Source organism: Cebus imitator, unplaced genomic scaffold, assembly GCF_001604975.1.
Source record: "Cebus imitator isolate Cc_AM_T3 unplaced genomic scaffold, Cebus_imitator-1.0 Scaffold10, whole genome shotgun sequence".
Taxonomy (NCBI): Eukaryota; Metazoa; Chordata; class Mammalia; order Primates; family Cebidae; genus Cebus; species Cebus imitator.
The window spans coordinates 9,469,448-9,493,877 of NW_016107325.1; the positions used below are offsets into that span (position 1 = coordinate 9,469,448).

Below are 24,430 nucleotides of genomic sequence, written 5' to 3' on the forward strand. Positions count from 1 at the left end.
TTTCCATGTAACTGTGAATATCCTTTTTTAATATCATATCAAAACTCTACAAATTATAGTTTATCAAATTAGTTTGTGTAAGATCAAAACCATATCAATGAACTTTTGATTTATCTTGTCCTTTGAAAGGATCTTTTAACTAATCATGCATGACTTTGTATCATCATGCATGGATTATTTGGAAAATGGCACATTGTTATGCAGTTCTTCCAAATTTTGACAAATTTCATTCTATAATATCCAAAAATCACATTTGTTAATATCTCCACTGATGTCATGAGGAAAGCTGTAATGTATGGGTAGGCTGTCAAGCTTCCAGTGGCAGGTAAAAGTTTCCCCAAATTCCAATTTCTTCTTCAAATCTCCAGTTTAAACATTGACAACAAATGCTTCCATTTGCTTTTCCTGAAGTGACAGGCTTTCCCTGAAGTGACAGGCTTTCCCTTTGTTCATTTTTGAGAAAATGTGTGCCAAACACTCAAGTCTGAATAACCATAGTTTGTCAGTTATCCTTTCAGGTGAAAATGGTGTTCCATGAAAAAAAGAAAAGAGGGTTATTCAGCTCCTGACTCAATCACCCAAGTGCTTTTCTTAGAGACAACTATGGCACTTCAGTATGCAGTCAAATACTTTATATATTTCTCCAATTTCATCATGCAGAATGTTAAAAATATGTATTTTTTAAGGCTGAGCTTAAACAAAATTAATATTTACTGTTTCATCAGATATTTATTATGTGAACTGGCATTATTTTTCTTACTGAGAGTGTGGAACAATGAAGAAAACACGGACTCCATCTATAGTTTGATGCTACTGCATTGCTTACTGCTAAAGCATTAGCAGTTTTTCTACATGACTAATGCTCTATCAGTGCAAGTGGCAAAATAGTGAAAAAAGACAAATGCCATTATGGCATAATTATGAAAGTAGTTTAGAACTCAAACTCTCACACAAAGGGCCCAGGAATCCCCAGTTGTCTAAAATCTACACTTTGAGAATAACTGTCCTAGAAGAAAGCACTTAGACACCACTCAATCGTCTAAAGAAGAGAAGAAAAGGATCTAACTATACCAAAGGCATGAACTTGGCAATCACAACTGGATTCAAGCTTGACTCCACTGTGTTCCTGAAGCTTTTTTATTCTTTATAATTTCCCTAGCTGTACAATGGAGATAATCATAGCTCATACTTTATAGAGGTAATATAAAATTTAAATGAGAAAATGCCACCTAAAGGGTGATCACAGTGCCTGAAATATATTAGTAATAGGCCATCAATAAGTTAGGGAGAAAAATCATGGCCAGAAGAGTGTATTCAATGCACAAGTATAAGAGAGAGAAAAATAATGAGATTTTGTGACTGACTTGATAGGAGGAGTGAATAAACGTTATAGGATTAAGCTCACTTCCAGGTTTCCAGCTTAGGTCACAAACTGACACTAACCCAACAGAGAAATGGAGATTTATAAGGCATGATAATAAATTCTGTTTGGGACCTGTTCAGCCTGAGACAACTGTGAGACATCTGGGTATACAATTGAAATCTAGATCTGAGACTCAGAGAGCTGTCTGGGCTGGGGTGAAGTTGATAAGAAGTTACTGGTTGAGTCTGGGCATGATGGCTCATGACTCTAATCTGAGCACTTGAGAGGCTGGGGCAAGAGGATTGCTTGAGCCCAGGAATTCGAGGCTGCAGTGAGTTATGATCTTGCCACTGCACTCCAGCCTAGGCTACAAAACAAGATCTTGTCAAAAAAAAGGTTGAATCTGAAGATAAGATTATGTATGGCATTGCCTAGGGAAGAAAAGTGAAAGGATGATGAGTGAAGAAGCAAGACTCACACAACTACCAATATTTAAGTAAAGGGAGCATAGAGGATGATAGACAATGAAGTGAGAACAATTACCTAGATGCCAAAGGGGAAATTCCAAAATGCTAATTAAAAGACATACTTGGGATTTAACAATTAGTCCAACTCTCTGCCTGTAAAATAAATGAAGAATAGTACCAAACAAGCTACGTAATCGCCTTGGAAATGTCTACAATCAAGCAGAAATCATGACTTTTTCTATTATAATTGACATATTTGCCTTGACTCTTACTATTATATGATTTGCTCTAAAAGATCTAAGCTGTACATAAATAACAACAGAAAAATATATTTGTATAGTTCATTTCAGTTTTCCACCCTCACCTATCAGTGTACTATGATGCTAACATAACCTTATAAAAGTATTGAAGCTAACAATTCAATGAGTATAAAACTAATATTTGCTAATGAAAGAGAATCTAGAAAAATAGCATGATAAACATCTAAGATATGCTGTGGTGTTTCTAAGGAAAATTTTATTTTGTCCGTTAATCATGGTCTATGGGCACTTAGCTTGCCTAATTTTCCAGAATAGCAGACAATTTGGCAAATTGTATTGGTCCATAACCTGTAGTATCAGTAGTGTCTCTCTCCCTTTCTCTGTCGGGATTTTTATGATTATGTTGCAGACAAAATCGATTAGTTCTGGTCTGTTTCCATGGAAACAAGATTGTGTCATAAGGCTGTAAATTTGCCATCTTCATGGATGAAAAGTTGCTCTATGTCACACAACTTGAGACAATATTAAAAAAATCTGTAATGTATTTTCATGTCTTTGAGAAGGAGAGTGTGAGTTGCGGGGAAGGACTGGGTCCATTACTGAGGAGGGATGCTGTGTTTTCTTGGTATCTACAAGAGACTATAATAATAAGGATATAATGTAAAAGACAAGATAGACCAATTAACTGCCTGTTGAAGAGAAATATTTATTTTTCCCGGTGAAATTTTTACTTAAGGCTAATGATTGTCTGGTATTTACCATATATTCTCAGGCAGCATATGCACCCAATAGCATAAGATTTATCAAAGGCATACATAGAGCATTCAGCACATTATAATGATAACCACTGGACACATTCCAAGGCAGAATTAAATACTATTTTCTACAATCTCAATAGAGTTTTTGAAATAATACTTGGTTGATGTGCCTCCTTAACCAGCTGGCTATGAGGATTGAATAATAATAAACAAAATTCTATTAAATGATTACTATGTCTCAGACACTGTCATGCAATATATGCATGTTAGCCCATTTAATCACTATTACAATTTCATGAGATTGATACAATTATTATTTCCATTTTAAAGATCAAGAAACATAGGTATACATAGGCTAGATAAGCCAAGGAGTCAAGATTTAAATCTGTCCAGTTCAGGAAAAAAAAAGCCTGGGTACCTCAGCCTGCAAAATCAGAAGATTCTTGATGTTTGCTGAAATGAAATTAGGATAAATCAGCTATCTTACCAAGAAATTACCATGCATAAAGCCCTGTGTCAGGAATAAGTGGTATAATCTAAGAAATGTAGCAACATAGTCCTCATCTTTATTTCCACATAGAAGATAAAGCAAACAGGAATGAGTTAATAACAAATATAAAACCCACATCTATGTTATTTAATAATAAATTAAAAGCCTAGGCAAGCTTCTTCTATGTCACGTACCTCTTGCTCTCGATGTATTGTTAAAGAAATCAGCATTACTATTAGTCTGAATAAACCTATTGAGAAAGTAACTCTACAGCAAGGGTATCACTGTTATAACCAAATACAAATGAAATGTAGACCTTCTTTATGTTATTGTTCTGTTTCTATCAGCTAACCACATGATTGCCAACGTGTGCTGACTATTTAACAAGATGATCTATTTCTGTTTTTCTGTACCTGGACTCAATGTCATGGCTCTGAAAAAAAAAATAGCTTAGTAAAANAAAAAAAAAAAAAAAAAAAAACATGAGTTTATCTCTGTCTTCAAGACAATCATCCTGGAAATAATCAGTGTTTAGGGATTTATGTTTTCTGTGACTTTGTCCTCATCAGATAATTATTACCTTGAAGAGACAACTGCTAACTAATAACAACATTTAAGTCAACATTTTAAAGGACAAATCAGCATCGTTGTATTTATTAGCTATTTAATGTTTCTATTAAATCCTTGCAAAGTAAATTGTGTTTGACTCCCCAATATTCATTCCATACCAGATGCTTCCTTCAAGCCCCTTGCCAATCCTTGGTTAAGGACCAGGTATATGATCTAACTCTGGCCAATGAAAGGTGAGGGGACTTCAGTCAAATGGTTGTTTGTAAAAAGTTTCTTCACTCCTAAGAAAGAGAACAAAGAGGAGATAGCATGCTCTGTCCTCTGGATGCTTTTTTTATGGGGATAGAATACATGGAACTACTTCTGCCAAGTTAAAACCAGAAGAGATGCCAATCTGAGGGCAAAGCTGACACACTGAGGGTGGCAGTTCACAGAGACATATTTACCCCTGGGCCTTTGACGGATCACTCAGCTCATGGGCCCAAACAACCCTTGCACTGCTTGTTCTGTTCAATAAACATCTTTCTCGACTAAGACAGTTTTAGACAGTTTTTCTGGTTATTTGCAGCTGATACACCAAACAAATAAATAGTCTTTGGTCAGTTCAAAAACTTGCCCAATCTGGAAGCCAGCTCACAACCAAGTACTCAACACATATTTGGGTGACCTTTACCCCATACTATCCGGTGAGACATGGATCCAATTACCAAATAAATATAATAAAATTTAAAGTAAATACAATCCAGGGTAATTTACTAGATACACAGGATGAATGTCTCTTAAAAGAAAAATATATAAAAAAACGGAGTTAATCTCTTTTTCTTACATCAATAGCCTTTGGCATCATTCTTTTCCCTGAGGTCATCTCTACTATGTTTCCTTATATGTATTTGCTGCTTTGGAAGAACAAACTGGTAGAGGAAGGAATAAAACACCCATCTGCCTTCTTTTGGTCCTGATACAGCTGTCCTTGTTAAATAGTAGAGATTTTCGTTTACTTTCCAGAAAAACAAATTTATACCCAGAAGTTGTTTAGTTACCTTAGATAGTCACAGCACCTTTTTTTCAGAAAAGCTCTGGGCCCCTCATTTATTCTTACAATATCCCTCGAAGAGATTCTGTGATCCTTTCCCAGCAAGCCACTATGCTATGAATCCTTGACAGACTGTCTCATCCCTGATAAACTTGATGTGGCTTGGTTTCAGCTTTCTTGCTCCATGATCTGTGTAGAAAGAGAATGCAGGTGAAATTAGCCTATAATCTTTGATATTTGGCATAGGAGTGCTCTGGCTGTAGGTCTGGGTTTTATTCCTTTTATTTTTATAGCCCTAGGTCAACAATGCAAGGATTATTCAAGCAGGATATTTGATCCATGTTAGAAGCATGCTCTACCATGATTTAGGAAGAATGGGACCAGCAACCACTGCCAGGATCCTAGGGTGGGGATCCTTCTGTTCTTCTCTCTTCCTTCCTTCTCTCCTCTTCACTCCTTACATCTTCCCCTTGCTTCTTTTACTCAAATACTTCAAAGACCAAAGTGGTAAGCTAATGGAACATGTGGTTCACATTGGTGTTGTAGGTCATTATTCTAGTTCCTTTTCCTCTTCACCTAAAACCCAGTTTGATTGGCTTACTAAAATAAGACAAATAAACCTTATTTAGTAGCTTCTAAGAGTACATTTTAGACAAGCTGAGATACAAAGCCAGCATGCTAAATATCAACCTAAATGTAATAACCAGAGGTCATACTCCTTTTAGCTATAACCAATAGCAATGGCTTAGCAGAATTAAACCAATAATAATTATTTCAATGGAAATATATATAATCAGTAATTAACGGTAAAAATAATATTTGCTGCAATTCGTTTATACGATATTCATAAACCAAACTAGTCATGAATTCTCACCAGTAAATTTCCCTTGACCACTTACCATAACAGAAAACATTAAATCTCACTTTTACAGTTTTATACATGGTCTATAAAATCTGTCTCCAGATGAACTCTCTCCTAAGCCATCATTTTTTTCTCTATTCTTTTACCGGAGTGATGGTTCCAAAACACATATCCTACCCTTGTTCAAATCTGTCAGTGGCTCTCAGTTACTTAGAATTACTTTAGCCAAGTATGAAAGTGCCTTCATGATCTGGTCTCTGCCTATCCTCTCTTATGCCTCACTAAGTGGTAACAATAACACTAATGCTAATAATAATACCAATCAGACACACCATGCATCAGAAATTGAGCATTAGATTTTTACATAAATTTATAATTCTTCAATAAATGTTAGTACCCTCTACTTCACAGTCACAAGCTTAATAAATGTTATTTCCCTTGTCTTCATAGGGACCCAAGTAACTAAGTTTTAAATACTTTAACCTTCAGCCTGAGCTACAATGAGCATAATGTTGAATATGTTAAATATCCAAAATATCATTTTAAATACATTTTTAAAACATTTGAGAGCTTTTTGCTGGGATGTGGAAGGAGATGAGGTGGGGCAGGCTGGATATTGAAGAGGGAATAAGGAGAAGGAGAAGAGTGGAGTCTGAGAAAGCATCCCATAAGATTCTGATTGGCTTGAGTTATCTTTCTTTTTCCTATCCTTGTAAAAATTACTGATTTACAGATTGGAGAAACATATTTTATGATCTTGGCTTCAAACAGGAGAGAGAGTTTTTTTGTTTTGTTTTGTTTTTTGTTTTTGTAGGTTTTTTTGTTTTTGTTTTTGTTTTTTGTTTCAATTCCAAGTATCCATGGGAAATCACAGTGATTCCTGCATGTGAACTCATACTCCAATCTAGGCCACATACTTCAAGTTGCATTATATCTTAATGAGAGTTGCATCTCACTTATTTTTAAAAGCAGCCCTGGCTTACAGATTAACCACTGTATAAAATTGGATTCTAAGCAATTCTGAACTTCAGCGAGCATAAGAATCACTTGTGCTGCTTATTAAAGTTGTAGATTTCTGAATTCAATCTCTGGAAATTCTGAAAAAAATAGGTTTGAGGTGGGGCCCAGAGATCTGCATTTTTAATACACTCCCCAAGTGAGTGTTGTGCAAGTGATACCTGGATGGCTATTTGAGAAATGATGCTCTGAAAGAAGAGTAGAGATTCCTAGGAATATGGTCTGCAAACTTTTGACAATCAAGCCTGGAATTTCGCCTCTAATGTCCCCAGTAACTAAGAAAAAGTGGAAGCATACTGGATCACATGAATTTTGTTCTATTTTAGGAAAAAACAAAAAAAAAAAACACATTTCCTAAAAGTTGTGTATAAAAAGCAAACATTTTTCAAGAACGAACTGAAGGGAAGAAAGTTTGTTTAGGATATAGTATAAAGGACACGAGTCAACATGCTCAACAGACATCTTAAATTTAATTTTGCAAAGATCCATACAAGGTTCAATTGAATAAGTCTTTTTCTGATGGTTGCAATTAGCTAAACTCAGTGAATTTCATTTAGAAGGTGATGAGATAAGATGGTCCAGAAATCTTGCTTTTTGATGACCTAATAAGTGTATTGGATCTGGAGATCCCCCCAAAATAGCCTACATTTGAAATTATCTTAATAAAATTTCAGCATTTTAGTAATTTAGGGGAAGTTATTCCTCTTTCAAATGAAGAAGTAATAGCTCAAACAGCATGATAGAAGCTTTATGCTAAAAATGCTAGAGGTCACTAGCTTAGGAATCCCAGACAAATTAAATATTTAATTTTATATTTCTTAAGCTTTTTCTATTTAGTATTGTTATTAATGCTAATATCAACAATGGAATATTCTAGAGGCAAGTTTAATTGTTTGTATTTTCTTTTGTGGTTATTTTGGTGTATCCTGACAATTTATTTATCCTTTAAGATCTTCTAGTCCTCAGAGTTTGTAAAATTTTTGTTTCACTATGGCTCCATTATTTTTGGAATTATTTTGCCTCTCTTTTTTTTCTGGCCATGAGTGCAACTTTCTTTTCTTTCAATTGGCTTTTATCTTTCTTTATACTGACATGATATACCTGCTTAAGAATTTTCCAGGTCATAACCATTTGTGTCATGCAGTAGGCTGTAAAATTCTGGGTATTCGGCATTTTGCGCAAGGGCAGAAGAAGATCCAAAGCTGCTCGTGGAGGAACTCACAAGCTTTGCCATGAGGAAGGGACAGCTTTCCATCCTGATGCGAAACCTGGTTGGCTCTTCAACCTCTGTGATGAGGTAACAGTTCCAATTACCATCTACCCACTTGGTGTTAAGACTTGAGGTCCTTATTAAAGATGTAACTTCAAATGGTCAAATCACCAAGATATCATAGAGTGAAATACAGAAATGTCTAGGAAACCAAATTGTCCATCCAGTTCTTGGGGCGTTCCAGACATTCTCCTTGTAGCAACTTTGACCACCTTCACCGTGATCCATGATCATTTAAGGTCTGAGACTTATTTCTTTGTGTTGGATAACGTTCATTTCTTCCTTTAAAAGTGTTGAGCTTGGGAGGCTCAAATCTAAATGTGCGTTCTGAAAGAGTAAATTTATTAACCTACAGTCCTTAACTGATGTGTCACATACATTTTCTCCGTTTTCCTTGTCTTGAGCTTCCTATTGCACAAATATTTATAAATACATATATGTGTGTATGTATGTATAGATATATAATTTTGAATCAAAACTTTTTCAAAAGAGGTGAGGTATAATAAATAAAAAATCAAATCCCTCTATGCGATTTAAAAGACCTTTTCATTCTTTAGCATGATTCTATATGTCTTAAAAACCATTTTTTCTCAAGAACTATACTTAATTTTGTAATGAAAATAAATGTTAAGAAATGAACTTGGAAGCACTGTATTCTAATAGTGAAAAGAATCTTCCAGGCCATCTAGTTTCATCAACTTAATTTAAAGTAGTGGTTCTCAAAATATAGCATCGGAGTCACCTCGAGAACTTTTTGTTAAAACACAGCTTTCTGGGCTCCACTCCAGGTAGATATGGGTGGGATCCAATTTTGTGTTTCTAACAAATGAACAGATAATGCTGATGTTGCCAGCCCAGGAACCACACTTTGACAATACCTAGCTTACAGAATCCAGAATTTTATGTGTGTGTATGTTTAGGTTAGACACATGTACACTGACCACATCACTTTCATTTTTGTGGTTTCTTAGCCTCTTCAGTCTCATTTATTTACTCATCTAATGCCCTGTTGTGTAATTTTGCTGCACCTGGAACCTTGAAATGATTTACGGCAGTATTACACAGAAGCCTGCAATCGCTTTCTGTCTCCTTGCTGCCAGCCTGACTCCATATAGTCTGTTTTCACCTCGCTAGTCAGAGTGATCTTGAGAAAATAGAAATCAAGTCATACCATTTTTCTGCTCAGAAGCCCCCAGAAGCTACCCAGAAAAAAAGGCCCAAATCCTTACAATTGTCTAAGAGGCTTTACAATCTGTCTGACCTATAATCTGTCTGAGAATAGAAGGTACCTCCTATTCTCCTCCTCCCTTGATTCTCTGTAGCCAAACTTGCTTCCAGCTGTCCTCTGTACCTGGAAGCACCCACAGACTATTCCCTTATTCTGGTATGCTCTTCCTTTAGGAAACTGTATGACTAACTCACTTATCTCCTTCAAGCTATGGCCAAAAGTTTACCTTCTTAAAGAGGACTGCTCACACTTTTCCTTTAATCTCTTACTCTGCTCTGTTGTTTCCAAATCAGTTATCCTTTTGTTAGGTACTATATAACTTACTTATCATGTTTATCATTCATTTTCTGTCTCTCCTGGGTAGCACAGAAACAGAACAGGGGCTGGAATATTTGCCCTTTTTGGGTCTGTTTTCACCAATGAATCTCCTGTGTCTAGAACAGTACATGGCACAAAGTCGTGCTCAAAGAATATGTTTTTAAACAAATGAATTATTTAGTTTTGGTTTCCCAAAAAAATTAGTAGTTTTTTTAGATTTATTATTTGGAAATTTGGCTCAATCTTTAGAAACTCATATATTCTATTTATGGCAACATATTTTATAATAGCAATGTCTGAAGAAAATGAAACTGTCCTCTAATAGAGTATTGATTAAGTAAATCAGATAACTTTGTTTTGTATTTTATAGGTATTAAGATGATAAAACATAAAAGGACTCAGTGTAGGAAAAACAAAACCAAACTCTTTACAGGAACATATCTACTAATTATGTAGCCTTATTTAAACTAGATCAAAATACATACATTAAAATCCTCTTTACCTTAAAGATAAATTATATAACTATGCCAAGTTTACTAGACTCTCTTTAAAACAAAGCAAATTGAAGACTGAATACTTTACCTAAAGTATTTCCCACTCCAAAATATCTTAGAGAAGTAAGAATGATAATAGAGAGCAGTGATTGAGCTCTTGTCACTTAGCAGGGACTGATTACTTCATTTAATATTCACAACAAACATATAAGATAAATATGATTATTCTTCATATATTTTAGATAAGGAAACTATGAAGTTCAGAGGGGATAAGTAACTTGCCCAAGGTCACATGACAGGTAAATGTTGCCACCAAATCCTATAATTTTTGTCTTTGGGAAAATTAATCAAAGTCTCTCTACAATGCCCTTACCAATGAAATTCTCCAGCTACATCTTACATGCTCTGTATATTTCCATTCCCTAAAAGACTTCAGCCTCTGACACCCGGTGTTCAAAAATGTTCTCACTATCTGATATATCATTCACCACCAACTGTCACCTGTTAAAATCCTGCTTGCTCTTGAAGGCTCATCATATCCCAATTCCAAGTCTGAAGTCATGTTGCCTTCCTCTGAACTCCCACAGCACACACATGTTGTCTAAAATTTTTACAGTAATTATATATATCCTATCTTCTGTTGTTTTTGAAGATGTGCTTTATTGCTTCTACATTTATTATCAAATTCCTTGAGGATAAGGGTGCATGGACTACCTACCACAGTATGCAGGACATTATTAGATATATGTCGAGTACATTGCCCCAAACAAATTTTACAAACATTCTGTCCAATATGGTAGCCACTGACCACATGAAGAACTGAGCATTTGAAATGTGGGTAGGTGCCAAATTTTGAAATGATAATAATTAGGAGGTAACATATTAAACAAAATATATCGTTAATAAAATCAATCTTACTGTTTTCTCTTTTTTGATATTAGAATCTAGAACACTTAAAAGTACACACATGGGACTCATTATATTTCTAATGCACAGTGTTTTTTTCAGATACACCTGTCCCCCTCTCCATCACTCTCCTCCAAGGGATCAAGCCCATGAACAAATGCAAGAATTAAGCAAAAGGTCAATCCCCTATTCTGAGATGTTCTAAAAGAGGAAGAGGGCCCTCTCTGGATCAACAGTTTTTCTATTTTATGTATTCAGATTGCTGCTTCTGTCTTTAAGTCATAGGATTTTGGTCTAAGAAACACCATAGTGAAAAAGCTACTTTGTCCATAAGTGAACACTCACTGTGTGTGTGTGCAGTGGAGCAGAAACCACATGCAAATCAGAATATAACAGAATTACAGGAAGCTTTCTATTTTGAAGTACATTGGCAACAGGGCAAATAGAAAGCAAACAGCATTCTCCCAGCAATCCTTGATCCCTTTCCTACCCCAACATCAGCCATAATAGAGAGCCCTATGTGTTGCCCTCAGCCGCCTGTCTCCTACTGCTTGCTGGTACCATGTGCTTTAGGCAGTTTCTTTCCAGGCAAACACAGACTGTTTACTGACTGTAATCAAAATGACAGCGCACTGTTTTCACAACTGAGTGTTGAGAGTCGATTGCCTTTTTTACTTGGCAACCTGAGGAAAATTGAGAACTGGGAACTTGAGGTACAACTAATGTTACTTCAAGATGGTGGTGTTGACTACTCCACTTGTTATCTGCACTCCTTTGAGATTTAAAATACAGAGGATTGGGATTTGTTTAGCTCAGAGCAAAAAGGTTTTAATCACTGCTTTCAGATGGGTGCAGATGGTAAACCACACCAGAGCACAGGATGATCTAGGTGTGTCTGAAGTTCAGCTGCCATGTGATTCTTCATCAGCATAAAATCAATCATATAAAGAGGCCTTTCCCACTAAGTATGCCCCTTAGATACACAGTTATAATGTTACAGAGTGAATCACTCTATGATGGTGCCACAGAAGGTAGTGCAATATACTAGAAAAGCATGCCCCTGCCCTATCTTTCTTAGAAATGAGATTTAATGAAAAGATAAGAGAGAGGAAAATAGAAGTAGAGATATACAAGTTGCAATTCAGACAACCTGTATTCTAGACTTGTCTCTGCTATCAATTGCTGTGATATATTGCACACTCAAGATCTCAGATGTTTAGTGTATATGTGAGTAAAAAAGAAGGAAGAGGTGGGAAATTGACCAATTATTTTGTAGCACCTATTTTATTGCTAAAACTCTATTTCAGTGTCCAGACTTTGGGTGTCTGTGCTCAGCTTACTCAAAATGTTCATCCTTTCTGAGAGAAGCTGATCTGAGGGTATAGCAATACCTTTATACTCTGAACATGGGCCATGAAACCTTATACAAATCACGTTCCTGAGGTAGATATGCCACATCTATTAGAGGGTATATTCATTTTTAGAAGACATTAGTGAACTAGGTGCTTGCATAGGTCCTCTCCAGCCCAAATTTAAACTGTGTCTTGATGAATAAATAATATACGTGCCTTGAGTAGACTATGGGATCGGGTGCTGAAAAGAGCGATCCCTTGAATCCTTTCTAACTCTAGATATTCAATTTTGTACACATGACTTCTTCATGAAATGGTAATATAAAAAAATCACCTGCTGAGAAATTCCATACAAATTGCAGTTAATAAAAACCTAGAAAACTTTAAGTCTGGATTTCAGAGAAATATGACCAGTCACTAGGCTAAATCTTCCCCCAAAAGGGCCCTTCAAAATAAAGAAAGGATGATAAAAAGTCTTCCCTAGATCTGAATTCAGGACCCAGAGAACCTGTGTTTTTCCTTCAGCCTCTGAACACATCATTGGCACCAAAATAGAGCAAAGGATTGTGTGCACTGCCCTGATTTAGGTGTGGATGATGCCACTGACTGCAGCGGGGAATGCAGAGTAAATTATCCCTGCACATAAGGACAGGAAGGGGATGCTGTTCAGTGCTCAATTCTTTTGAAGCTAAAGGAGATCTAGAATGCCACAGGTAAGAGAAAATTACATATGACAAAAAATTTTGTTTTAAACAGGGATTGTAGCAACCAAACGTCTGAAGACTGGCGTGGTCTGTCTGTCTTTAACCTCCTGAGAATAGAGGATCTGGTAAGTAAGAAACTGACTAGTAAGGACAGTAGTTCTGAGGAGAAACCTAATAAGAGATAAAAGGGGAGATACCAGGAGGGAGAGATGCCCTGCTGTGTGCCAGGTGTGCCACCCGAGCTATTTCAAGGGATGGAAGACTCAGGACCCTGACAAAATTGCCAGTGCAAAATCAAACATTGAGTTCACTCATTCTTCAAGTGCCACTCCCCTTTAGAAGTAATAGACTTTATTTTTTTAGAACAATTTTAGGTTTACAGGAAAGTCCATTGGTAAGTACTGAATGCCCACATCAAGTGCCGTTTTTTATGTCTTAAATATCTGTCTTCAGAATTTTTATTCAGAAATAAATTGAGAGAATAAATAGAAAATATTTTGTTAAGTGTGAAGCTTCCCAAATTTAGCTTTCTTGAGGGATATGGATTGTTGGGGAGGGGGAAGTGTATTATTTTCTGATTCAATTGATCCCACAAAGTGTTTTCTGAACTGGCACCTCTATCATAGATTTAATGGGATATTTAAAAGAAAGCTGTCTTACAATGACTCAGGGTAATTTTAAGATCCTGAGTAGAAAACCATATTTCACAAATGCGTACGGGGGAACTGACTATTATTGTTTTCATGGTATATCTTAACTTTAGTGTTTATTTGCATAAAAATCTGCATCTTAATCTGGATGTGCTCACCACTTTTCATTTACCTTCATGCATTACCCTTTCCTTTTCAAAATGTACAAAGTGCTTTTGAATAAAAAGTTGGAAGGTTTCCTTAAAATAATCTAGTTAGTTCTTAAAATTGTCATTATTTTGGTAGAGGGGAATGGTTATATCAACCATAAATTGTTCACCCCGTACACTGATTATGTTATTTAAGGTGACCCTTCTTCACAAAAGCATTCCTTCCCTGGTTCAGGCTTTCATTCTTATCAGTATCTTATTGGTTTCTTATTTATATTTTTATTGCAGGCTGCCCAAATACTTCGTGTATAAAGCTTGGATGTAGTTTTTTTTTAAGTAAATAATCCAATCCCAGTGGAAGGACACAAGCACCGTGTCACACATATTCATCAAAACCCTGGCCTCAAACACTGATACTGTATTTCTTCTGTTTACCACAGAAGCACCAGCCACCTGCCTCAAAATGTGGATATGTTCATCCTAAGATTTAACAGATATTTTCTGTTCTCATAATCATTTTACTGACCACATTGGCAGAATGTCAGAGGTGGGTGAAGACAGCATAGTTAAATATTAATATTAAATGGTGATCCTTTAGAGAAGACTTTCGGATAAAATCTTCTCTAAAGGACTTGTAGAGAATTGTCCTCTACGTCTCCTACCCAGCTGTGGGAAACCAATCCGGAAGAGCAACTGGGGTGTTAAACCAGGAAATGTCTCCTTACAAGCTGACTCATCTTAGGAATGAGATTCTTTTTAAGAAATGCAATTAATTATTAATTTTGCTCATCTATTAGATTAATTCACTTCTTTCTCGGATATACCATTTACTGAAAATACCTTTCAAAATGCATTTTGGCTTTAAAAAATACATTCGTTTACAGAGTCTGCCTTTCCTCCAAATCTGCCAAAATTGCAGTTTTAAAAAATTAAAAATCAAAGTGTTTTGCTTCCAGCTAATGATTTGGACATTCAAAGAATATCTTTCAGTAGACCTACTCTTATTTGATTATTTAAGACTTAATTCTCCAGACAGTGATATATAAATATGATATAAATCAGTAAGCCAATCTATGGTTGTACAAACTGAAATTATGGATGCTCAGTTCCAAATGTGTACATTGTATGGTTAGCTTGCGAAATATACTACAACCAGCAGCTGGATCAACTTGCAAACAGATTTGGGGTAATACATTAACGATTTCAAATAAAAAAATTTAAACAGGTAAATAAATGCCAATGCATTCAACCAAGGGAGAAATGGACACAAGCGTCTTTTTTGTTGCTTCCTTAAGTATTTGCATAGTGTCTTTACTTGACACATGCCCACTGGTTAGCACTTTGAAATTACTTTGAAAAGCATTTGTCAACTATCTTTCACTTTTCTGGCCAAGTTTTCATTGGCTCCTGTTATTTTTCCTTTGTCTTTCTCTAGTCAATTGGCTTTCAAACCTGGCTGCACATTTGAACTATAATTGCAGAGCTTTTAAACAAATACTGATACCCAGATTCTGCCTCAGAGAATCTGATTGAATTGGTTGAAGACGGAGCAAAGCATTGCTCTCTTTTAAGTTTTCCAAGTGATTTTAATGTGCACCCACAGCTGTGGGCCACTCTGTGAATAACCTCATCATGTTCTTCCTCTTTTTGTTTTCTCTCAGTATGTCTGCATATCTCTTTCTCTTTAGCTGTTTTTTTCTCCTGACATTTTTATTGGTGAAGTCCTATAAATCTAATAAATACATATATATATTTTTTTTCTCATTTTTCTTTAAATTTCCCGTTTATTGACCACAAAGTTCTCATTCCAGGTATATATATATTTGATTTGTATTATTATCCAATACTATTCAGGCTTTATGTCAGTGAAAGAGAACACAGTATGAGTGTGAGTTATATTTTTGCCTGTTCTTTCAATGCTAATTTAATAGTTTACATTAATTTTTGGTATAAATATAAAAAGATTGATTGTAGAACCTAAGGCCATTGTCCAAACCTGATATTAAGGAAGGATTAATTCTAAATGTAAGTATTATTGGCTATAACTAAAGACAATAAAACATTTTAGAACTTTGAGACCATAAAAGGCTCAAAAATATTATTGATATGATATATATCATATAATATTTTTCCATTTCAGAGGTAAAGGATGGCGATGTGTTTGCCCTAAATTTTGAACTTTATAAACAAATTTCAATCATCTTTAAAGAACAGAGTGGAAGCAGGAATATTACATATTGCATCAAATTGCGTAGCAGAGACAAGATATCATTAGTAACAGAAGCACTAATAGCAAAGAAAAAAAAAAGAATTGATGTTGAGTGCCATGGTGATGTTAATATAAGGAAGAAAACTAGAAATCAAGAAGTTAATGCATAGATTTAAGGGCCTGAAATGAAACAGGCTGGGTCTAGAGTAGGAGAAACGAAATCTGAGTACCAATGTGGCTGTGCTTCTAAATATGGTCTAGTGGTTTCCTCTCAACGAGGTTTATTTTCCCTCACTGGCAGAAATGCTGGTTAGATTGGCAAAAGAAGAAAATGAAACCTTGCAATTCCTTGGTCAGATCCTGCCTATACATGTGTTTTATTGGATCTATCTGGTATTATAAATAATTTGAAATAGATGACTACATTTAACAACAGAGGGAAATCTTCACTCACAATTTGGATTTTTCAGTTTCTTTACAGAAGTCATTTGATGTAACAGTCTCCTAACAGTGAGAAGGAATTTTCCATTTTTAAAAAGGGCATGCATGCACTTTCTAGTTGCGCAGACCCAACCTGAATGGCTTCACTGCTTTGTCCTACCTTCTTTGTTCATGTGGGAAATGTATGTTCCTTTCTTTTAGAATTTATTATTTAAGGTCATTTCCAACCATGATATAAGTTCCATGAAAAGAAAATGCTTAGAGTACTTGGGAACATCTTTAGTTAGGCATAATAAAAACAACTTATACAGAGAAAAATAAATGTCACTAGCAGAAACACCAAGGAGGCAGAGAGAAACTAACAAACAGGTGACTAGTCCTCAAACAGGCTTAAGCCCACAAAACGTGTCTTATGCAAGAATATGTTGGACTCTAGGCCAGAGGTGCAATGTCACTCTTGGAAATACGAATTGGAATTTAGTGAATTATTTCAGTTCAACTTTTTCTTGGGAAAGGAAAAGGACAAAATGTTCCGTACAACCAAAGTAAGAATAAGTATATTCTGAAAATCAGGAGATTAAAATTCCCAAAAGGGAGCTTGTTGGCAGAAAATGGCCAAAGTTATTTAAAGAGTGACTTTGACTTCACCCATGGAATAAAACAATATTAAACCACTATTTAATAATTAAGAGACCATCATTTGTCTAACTTTGCTCCAGAGCAGAATTTAATCACATGAAGGACTCCCTATATGCAGTCTCCAAAAAAAAAAAAATAACTTAATTCAGGTCTTACAAAAATAACTCCAGATTTCATAAGGTTTCTGTGAACTAAAACCCCTGAAAATTCGCTTATACAACCACACCCAGCATATGTTTTTGTGTGCTGTATTTTAATATTGTAAATTTGATTGTAAGTTACTTTTCAGTCATGCTTTATTCATAGATCTTAGGTAAAACCTTCTTTAAAATTCTTTCCATAATATCCTTTATGTTTTCAAATCCTTAGAGGAAAGAAGTGGGATATAAAAAGTAATCAAAAAAATACTTGGCACATTGAAACTTGTGGTATCCAGGTTAGTAGGTATTTATATAAATTTTAAAGAATTCTTCTACTTTATATAATTGTATGTCTGATTATATAAATTATATAAAGTATACAGTTTCAAATTTCAGATAACCAAAGAGCTAGTCCCTATCAGGAAGTTAATAAAACAAAGTATGTCTGTGCTTAGCAAAAGAGCAAGATTGTCTTTAGTGCTGTATTTTTAAGTGGAAACACTATTCTGCTCTGCAATAGGTGTCTACACTTTATATGTCCCATTAAAATATAATCAAAGAATGTGTTAATTTTATCCCAGAGTGAAAAATATTGTCAGGTAAAGCATAACTAAAAAGTAGTTTCTCAATCAAAGATAAATTTGTGAACCAGCAATACAAAACAAGAATATGATTGTGTCTTTCTTCCCAAATGTTCAAACTACCTCAAGTTATAGTTGTTAAATCTACCTCAAGAAGTAGTTCAGATGTCAGGTTCTATACTGATTTGCCATGAAAGTTGTTTATGAGGTAAAATTTAAGCATGAAATTTTGAAAATAAAAGCAAAGTTAGAATTAAAATTAATCGAATTTTAAAAATAGAACCTAAAAGTACAGAGATAAACCGTTAAATAATTATATTTCACTGATAGGTGGGTAATCAATCCTCACAGTTTTGGAAAACTGGTAAAACAACCATCAATATTAAGGTGAGAATGAAGAATATATTTTTAGATGACAAATGAAACATGAATTCCCAACCTTCAATGAGTTCACGTTTCCATACATAAATGATAATGAGAAAAAAAGTAATCTTCACAGTAACCCGTGTAAAGAAATTTCACCGTCTAATCACAGGTTCATTTTTTGGTGAAAAAAAATCTTTAGATGCTTATTCTTATGGATGCTTTCAGTTAACTTCAACCCTAAAAATAAGAACTTGTAAGTGCTGGGAGTGACCTAGAACTGAGAAGGAGATGAGCAACAGATTCCAAGCACCACATTAATCTAGTTGAGAAACACTACCCTCATATTTTTAAGTCTCCTAAGCTCTTCTTAGCTGTCTCAGATCGGCCTAATCAAGAGTCCATTAAGTCATCTTGGCTGCCATGAAGATGAAGCTGACAGCGCAGTTAGTTGAGTCAGTTTAAAGGGGCCCAGGATGGTTGAAGGGAAGGATTAGGATGCCTGGGGTGCTGAAAGTTCATCCCAGTTCCAGCTCCCAAAGACCCCAGTAGCACACAGCTGTCAGAAGCACGAAGCTGCACTTAGAAACAACCTTTGGAGAAAAGCAGGGATTTTGCAGTAGATCAACCATTCGTCAAACACAATTTGCCTTTCCACATCTTATTGTACTGTTAATAAAATTGAAGCAGTAGACGGTTTGTGAGTTGATCAAGTAGTCAAGACTTTCCTGGGATTTAGGTTCAGTTATCTGGTGGTCTTAGTAGAAATTACTTGGCATTTAAATGTGATTTTGGTGAAACCTAGCTTCCCTTTGTGAATCTTTACAGAGACTTTTCCTCTAACAGGTATATCCTCTTAAGGAAATGTGAAATAAGGCCCTTTGCCTCTATTTTCATAAGAAAAAGAAAGTTTTGAAGTCCATGATAACATATCCGGCATAAATGACTGTCTTCTGGAAGGTATTATGAGTTCTAGAAACTCTCCAGGAATTGCCTGGAATGTTAATATTAACTGATATTATTACAGGTACACAAAAATATTGTTGTTTCAGTGAGGGCAGGATGAGAATTATTCACTTTTCAGGTACACAATTTTTGGCAGTTTTATTCTATCCTTCCTGTTGTGGTGGAAGATATGATATCACCAGCACCAACAATAACAACAATGATGAAAATTTATGCCTTTATGTTTGTCCTTTTCCTTTTGATGTGAGTTAGGATGGCGGGGGAGAGAGGAAAGAGGTGTGTAATCATGCTCCAGGATCTATACCAAGCACTGAACAGACATTATTTTAGTTACGCAATCCTGTAACACAGGCATTATTATTCCCACTTTATAGATGATGCAATAAAGGCTCAGAGAGTTTAAATAATTTGTCAAGTAACAGTGGCGATAAATGTAACCTGCCAAGCTCTTGCTCTTACCCACTTCTCCATATTGCTCCCTACTTGTTTCCACCACAGAAGGAACTGGCCAGGAAACACGCTATTTCTCTGTTTTCCTGCTTTCATGTTTAGCACAACGTCAATCATAATTTACAACTCAGTGAGAGTCAAAGTTGTATCATAATTAAACTGAGAAACCAACTGAAGAAAAATCCAAATAAATGAGTATCAGAAAATTTTAAAAACAAAGTGATCTTATATAGCTTTGATTCTAATTCCCACCCTTTACAGGCAAGGAAAATGCTCTTCAGTGATACTTGGTGCCTTTTCTGAGGCAACAAAACTCATTAGTAGCAGAACTTGAACCAGACCCCAAGACTTACAGCTCAGAGTTCAACCTTTTTATCTTCAGTACTCAAATAAATCACAGCATTTTTCTCAACTTTACAAATGAAATCACCACCACATTCTTTTAAAGAGTAAGATATTCAAACTTGTTTGATATATTGTTTAATCAAAACAGGTTCAATTTCCAAATTTTTTGAAAAGCGCATTTTGTGAAGTAAAGAATTGTATGTGTATTTGCTTTTCACATGGCGCCCACATGTATAGATGAGTAACTAAGAGTCTGTTGCAACTATACCAAGAAAAAGAAAAGCGCTAACATTTGGGGCCAAAATTAAGCATTCATTCATAAATGTAAACCAGTTCAATCAATACCAGCTCTGGTGCTTACACAGAATAAAGTTACTCACATTTAGTCACCTGTAGAGAAGCATGGTGTGTACAGTACACTCAAGTTAATTAACAGCCATTTCTGGGAACCCTGTCCAAAGAAACAGTTTTCTTTACATCCTATGGTAGGAATTCTTCTGAAACGGACAAGACCCAGGGCTCTCCTCTCAGGCAACCACTATTTTGAAATGTTTTCAGGGGGACTATTATTGCTACTCAGTGTAAAATATTAAGTGAGATGTCAATATTTTTTAACATATCATTAGAAATTACAGTTTGGAAGCCTCAAGTTCTATTTTTGAAGTGCTTTCAGCCAATACTGGCTGGACGCCCTGCTGAAACCAGAGGTCTTCATTTCATATAGGGCACACAGTATTTGTAGTGAATGTGATGAAATGTTTCCATGTAAATTCCTGCAAGCACTTATGCCTTTATCTTTGTCCTCATAAGCCACATTACACTACCTGTTGTATATTTTAAAACGTTGTTTGATTTTTAAAACTTATCTTTCAATTAATACCTATAGATTTTCTGACAATAATTTCTTATTCTAATTATGTGGTAGCTAACTGAATGAAATATTTATGACTATGATATAAAATATTCTAAATACAACTACAGAAAATATGGGTCATAGATAAAGTATATTATTGTTTTATGGCTCCAGTGGTTCTTCCTGGTAGTTAATAATAATCAGTTGTTAAATATGCACAGAAAAAAATAAACAGAAATCTATCAAGCTCATAGAATAATTAATCAAACAGATACAGTAACCTTTAAATCAATAAATTAAAACATAAACATTTAATATAAAATGAATGTATTAAAGGATAAAAAGTAGCATATTATGGAGCATATATAAATTATTTTATTTTTCCAAGGTTCAACCTCTTTTAAATGGTTAGTATTGGTGTTCTTCCCTCTATGAAAACAGATTTTACAGAAAAATAATAGTGTGCTTCACAAAGCCAAACACCTCTATATTGTTATCACTCCCTATATGCATGGCTTCTCTAGAGCTTTTAAATAAAAGACTAAAGCACAAGAATTATAGTTCCAATTTCACTATACATTTATGTTTCAAAAATACTGGACACACTGGGCATTTAAATAGATGGCATTCAGCCAGGAAACTCATTAGATTAGCTTTAAGTATAATCAAAATATTTTTTTTCTGAATACAATGAATCAAAAGCATCTACAAAAACGCAAGACCATTGATGCCTCGTATGTACCATAAATCACCATTTCCAGACAGGCTCTATTTTCTTTGAAAGATAAAGAAATAGTGAGCAGTTTACACATCAAACGCTGCCTTTGGTTCCTACAATTTATATTTAAACAACACTGGGTTAAAAATAGCAGCATGAAGATTTAAAGTAAGAAAAATGACCTGGTAGCTAGATTCCATGGTGTAGATAATGAAATGTTTTGTCAGCTTACCTGGTAAAATAGAGCCTTATGAATTACAGCATAACAAAGCCCAGCATCCAAGATGGTTAGAATATAACGTGTCTTCCTCTGCAGCTGTTCAGCTTTTTTTTTNATTAATTACAATTTTTTTCTTTCTTTCTCTGTGGACAAGAAAACAAAGAGACCTTTCCAGAATCCTCTCTGCTTATGCCTTCGCTTCCTGTTCTGAGATTCACTCTATGGTACCCAACATATATCAGAAAACAGCTTTGAGGAAAAAAAAAAAAAGAAGAAAAGGCTGATAGCACTCAAAGTGGTACCGCCATCTACTGGCGAACACACACAAAATTGAACCAAAGGAAAAAACATTCCCATTATTCTCTATCACAGGGAGGAAAGCAAACCTGTGTGAGGCATTAGTACTCAGGAAAGTGCCCCAAGATGACAGCAGAGAGAGCAGAGAGGTGATGTGAGCTAAAATTTCCCAACACACTAAAAAAAGTAACTTATCTATTACATATAAATATGTATGAGATACTTTTGCATATTCAGTTATTTGCAACTCACTATTTTTTTTCTAAATTTTATAACTTTGTTGTTTTACAAGATCCATAAACTACTAAAATTAAAAGATATTTAAATTACTGTTGGAAAATTAGGCTTTAAGATCACATTATCTTTTAGGTGTAGAGTTTTGTATAAGCTCCCTTGTGGCCTGCTCTGGTCTTTTGAAAGGTGAGTAATTTGACCCCTTAGAGAACAGTGTAACACATACTCACTGATAGTCTTTTTGTGTGACTTTCTGGTAAAACATTTTCAGAAAATATTTAAATGTAGAAAAATATTCTATACATCAGTTAACCTAGCCAATTTAGACGTTCGGATTATTTTGGTGTATGTGTATGACACCAGGAACAGTGGAAATTCATGTTAAATGAGATAATGCAAATCAATGATTTATTATGCCTTTAAAATACTTTTTAAAAGGCTAGGCATCCTGGCTCATGCCTGTAATCATAGCACTTTGAGAGACAGAGGCAGGTGGGTCACCTGAGGTCGGGAGTTCAAGACAAGCCTGGCCAACATGGTGAAACCCTGTCTCTATTCAAAATATAGAAACTAGCCGGGCATAATGGCACGTGCCTGTAATCTCAGGTACCTGGAAGGCTGAGGCATGAGAATTGCTTGAACCTGGGAGGCAGAAGTTGCAGTCAGCCAAGATCCTGCCACTGCACTCCAGTATGGGTGACAGAGAGAGAGAGAGAGAGAGAGAGAGAGAGAGAGAGAGAGAGAGAGAGAAAAGGTGGGGGGGGGAACTGTCTCAAAAATAAATAAATAAAATAAAATACTTAAGAAAATATATTATTTATTAGGATATCAAAGCACTCAATATACAAACAAAATAAAAATAATTCATCAGTTATTTAGAGATTTCTCAATCCAGATGTAATTTTATTGTTTCCTCTGACCTTTCATATTTACTTTAGAGCAAACAACTACAATTTTATTAGAGTCTATCGTCAATTAAATAAATACATTCATATTGACAAACCCACTTTATGGATGTAAAAAAATGATGCCAACTATTATATTAGACTTGAAAAGACACACACACACAGTGCCTGCCATAAAGGAGCTCATATAAAGAAGAGAAACAAATATAGCTGATACCGTATTTTCAAGTCTTGTGTTTAAAAAATGTTAATTACATACTTCATTTTTAATTAAGGCCCCCATTTTGCCTAATGTCAGAAAAATAAAACTAGTCAATTACAGGTAAACTAAATTACTTGAGACTTTTCCCAATGATTTCAGATTTGCGTTCAACCGAAACATGATTTTCCTCTTCTCTCTCTCCTCATAGAGATTGATCAAAGTTCAGGAACGTGTACATATCTAGAGAAAGCAGAGAATGATCCCGGTCCCTGAGGTGAGGAAATCTGCATGATCCATGACCATCATTACCCCTTGTATCTACTAACGTACCCACAGACCTGCTGGGTCCCGGGAGTACATCCATACAGCTTTGCGTGGCAGCATCCCCTCTTTGTCAGTTCTTCCTCTCAGGAAACTTTTGTTCCTGTCCTTGGGGAGGAGAGAAGAGAATGCAGCATTTTCCAGGGTCACTCTGGGCTGTAATTGGCTGACTTAAGCCTTCCTTCCTGCCCCTGGCCCATCACACAGCCATCTCTGTTCTGCTGTTTGTAAACCATGGAATGTAACGCATTCAGCAAGGCCCAATCTCTGTTACACTAGAATAGTGTAAATAGACAGAAACTGCTCATCTTTCCACCTTTTTAACTAATCCTGGGTTGGTAAACTATATAGGGAGCCCTTATCAGAGACCCCTTTCCTTCTGCATTAACTTCCTTTTCAGCCTGAAAAGAGTTTTGCTTGGATCTCGTCTTTTTGTAACAAAGGTAAGCTGAAGCCACTTGTTTCCCCCTCAAATCTTTTCGTCTTACACCTAATGTATCAATTTACTAGGGTTGCTGTAACAAACTACCATCCTGAGGGGCTTAGTAGAAATAAATTTTCTCACAGTTCTGGGGGCTTGGAGGCCAGAATCAAGGTGTCGTATCAACAATGCTTCCTCCAAAACCTGCAGGGGAAGGATACTTTCTTGTTTCTC

The 24,430-nt window shown here is 35.4% G+C and overlaps 1 protein-coding gene across 7 annotated transcripts in view; it reads right to left on the reverse strand.

Moving 5' to 3' along the window:
• Positions 1 to 22,078, reverse strand: part of SCN3A (sodium voltage-gated channel alpha subunit 3) — a 111,432-nt gene extending 89,354 nt beyond the window's left edge. For 6 of the 7 annotated variants that reach the window (XM_017548216.2, XM_037745742.1, XM_017548228.2 and 3 more), the window contains exons 1-2: positions 21,829 to 22,078; positions 4,949 to 5,130 (exon numbers count right to left, since the gene is read on the reverse strand). The gene's annotated coding sequence lies outside the window, so the exon portion shown is untranslated. Of the gene's footprint in view, positions 1 to 4,948; positions 5,131 to 20,405; positions 20,477 to 21,828 lie in introns of all 7 variants that reach the window. The other variant, XM_017548221.2, reaches the window with a different exon arrangement.
• Positions 22,079 to 24,430: the final 2,352 nt, after the last annotated feature.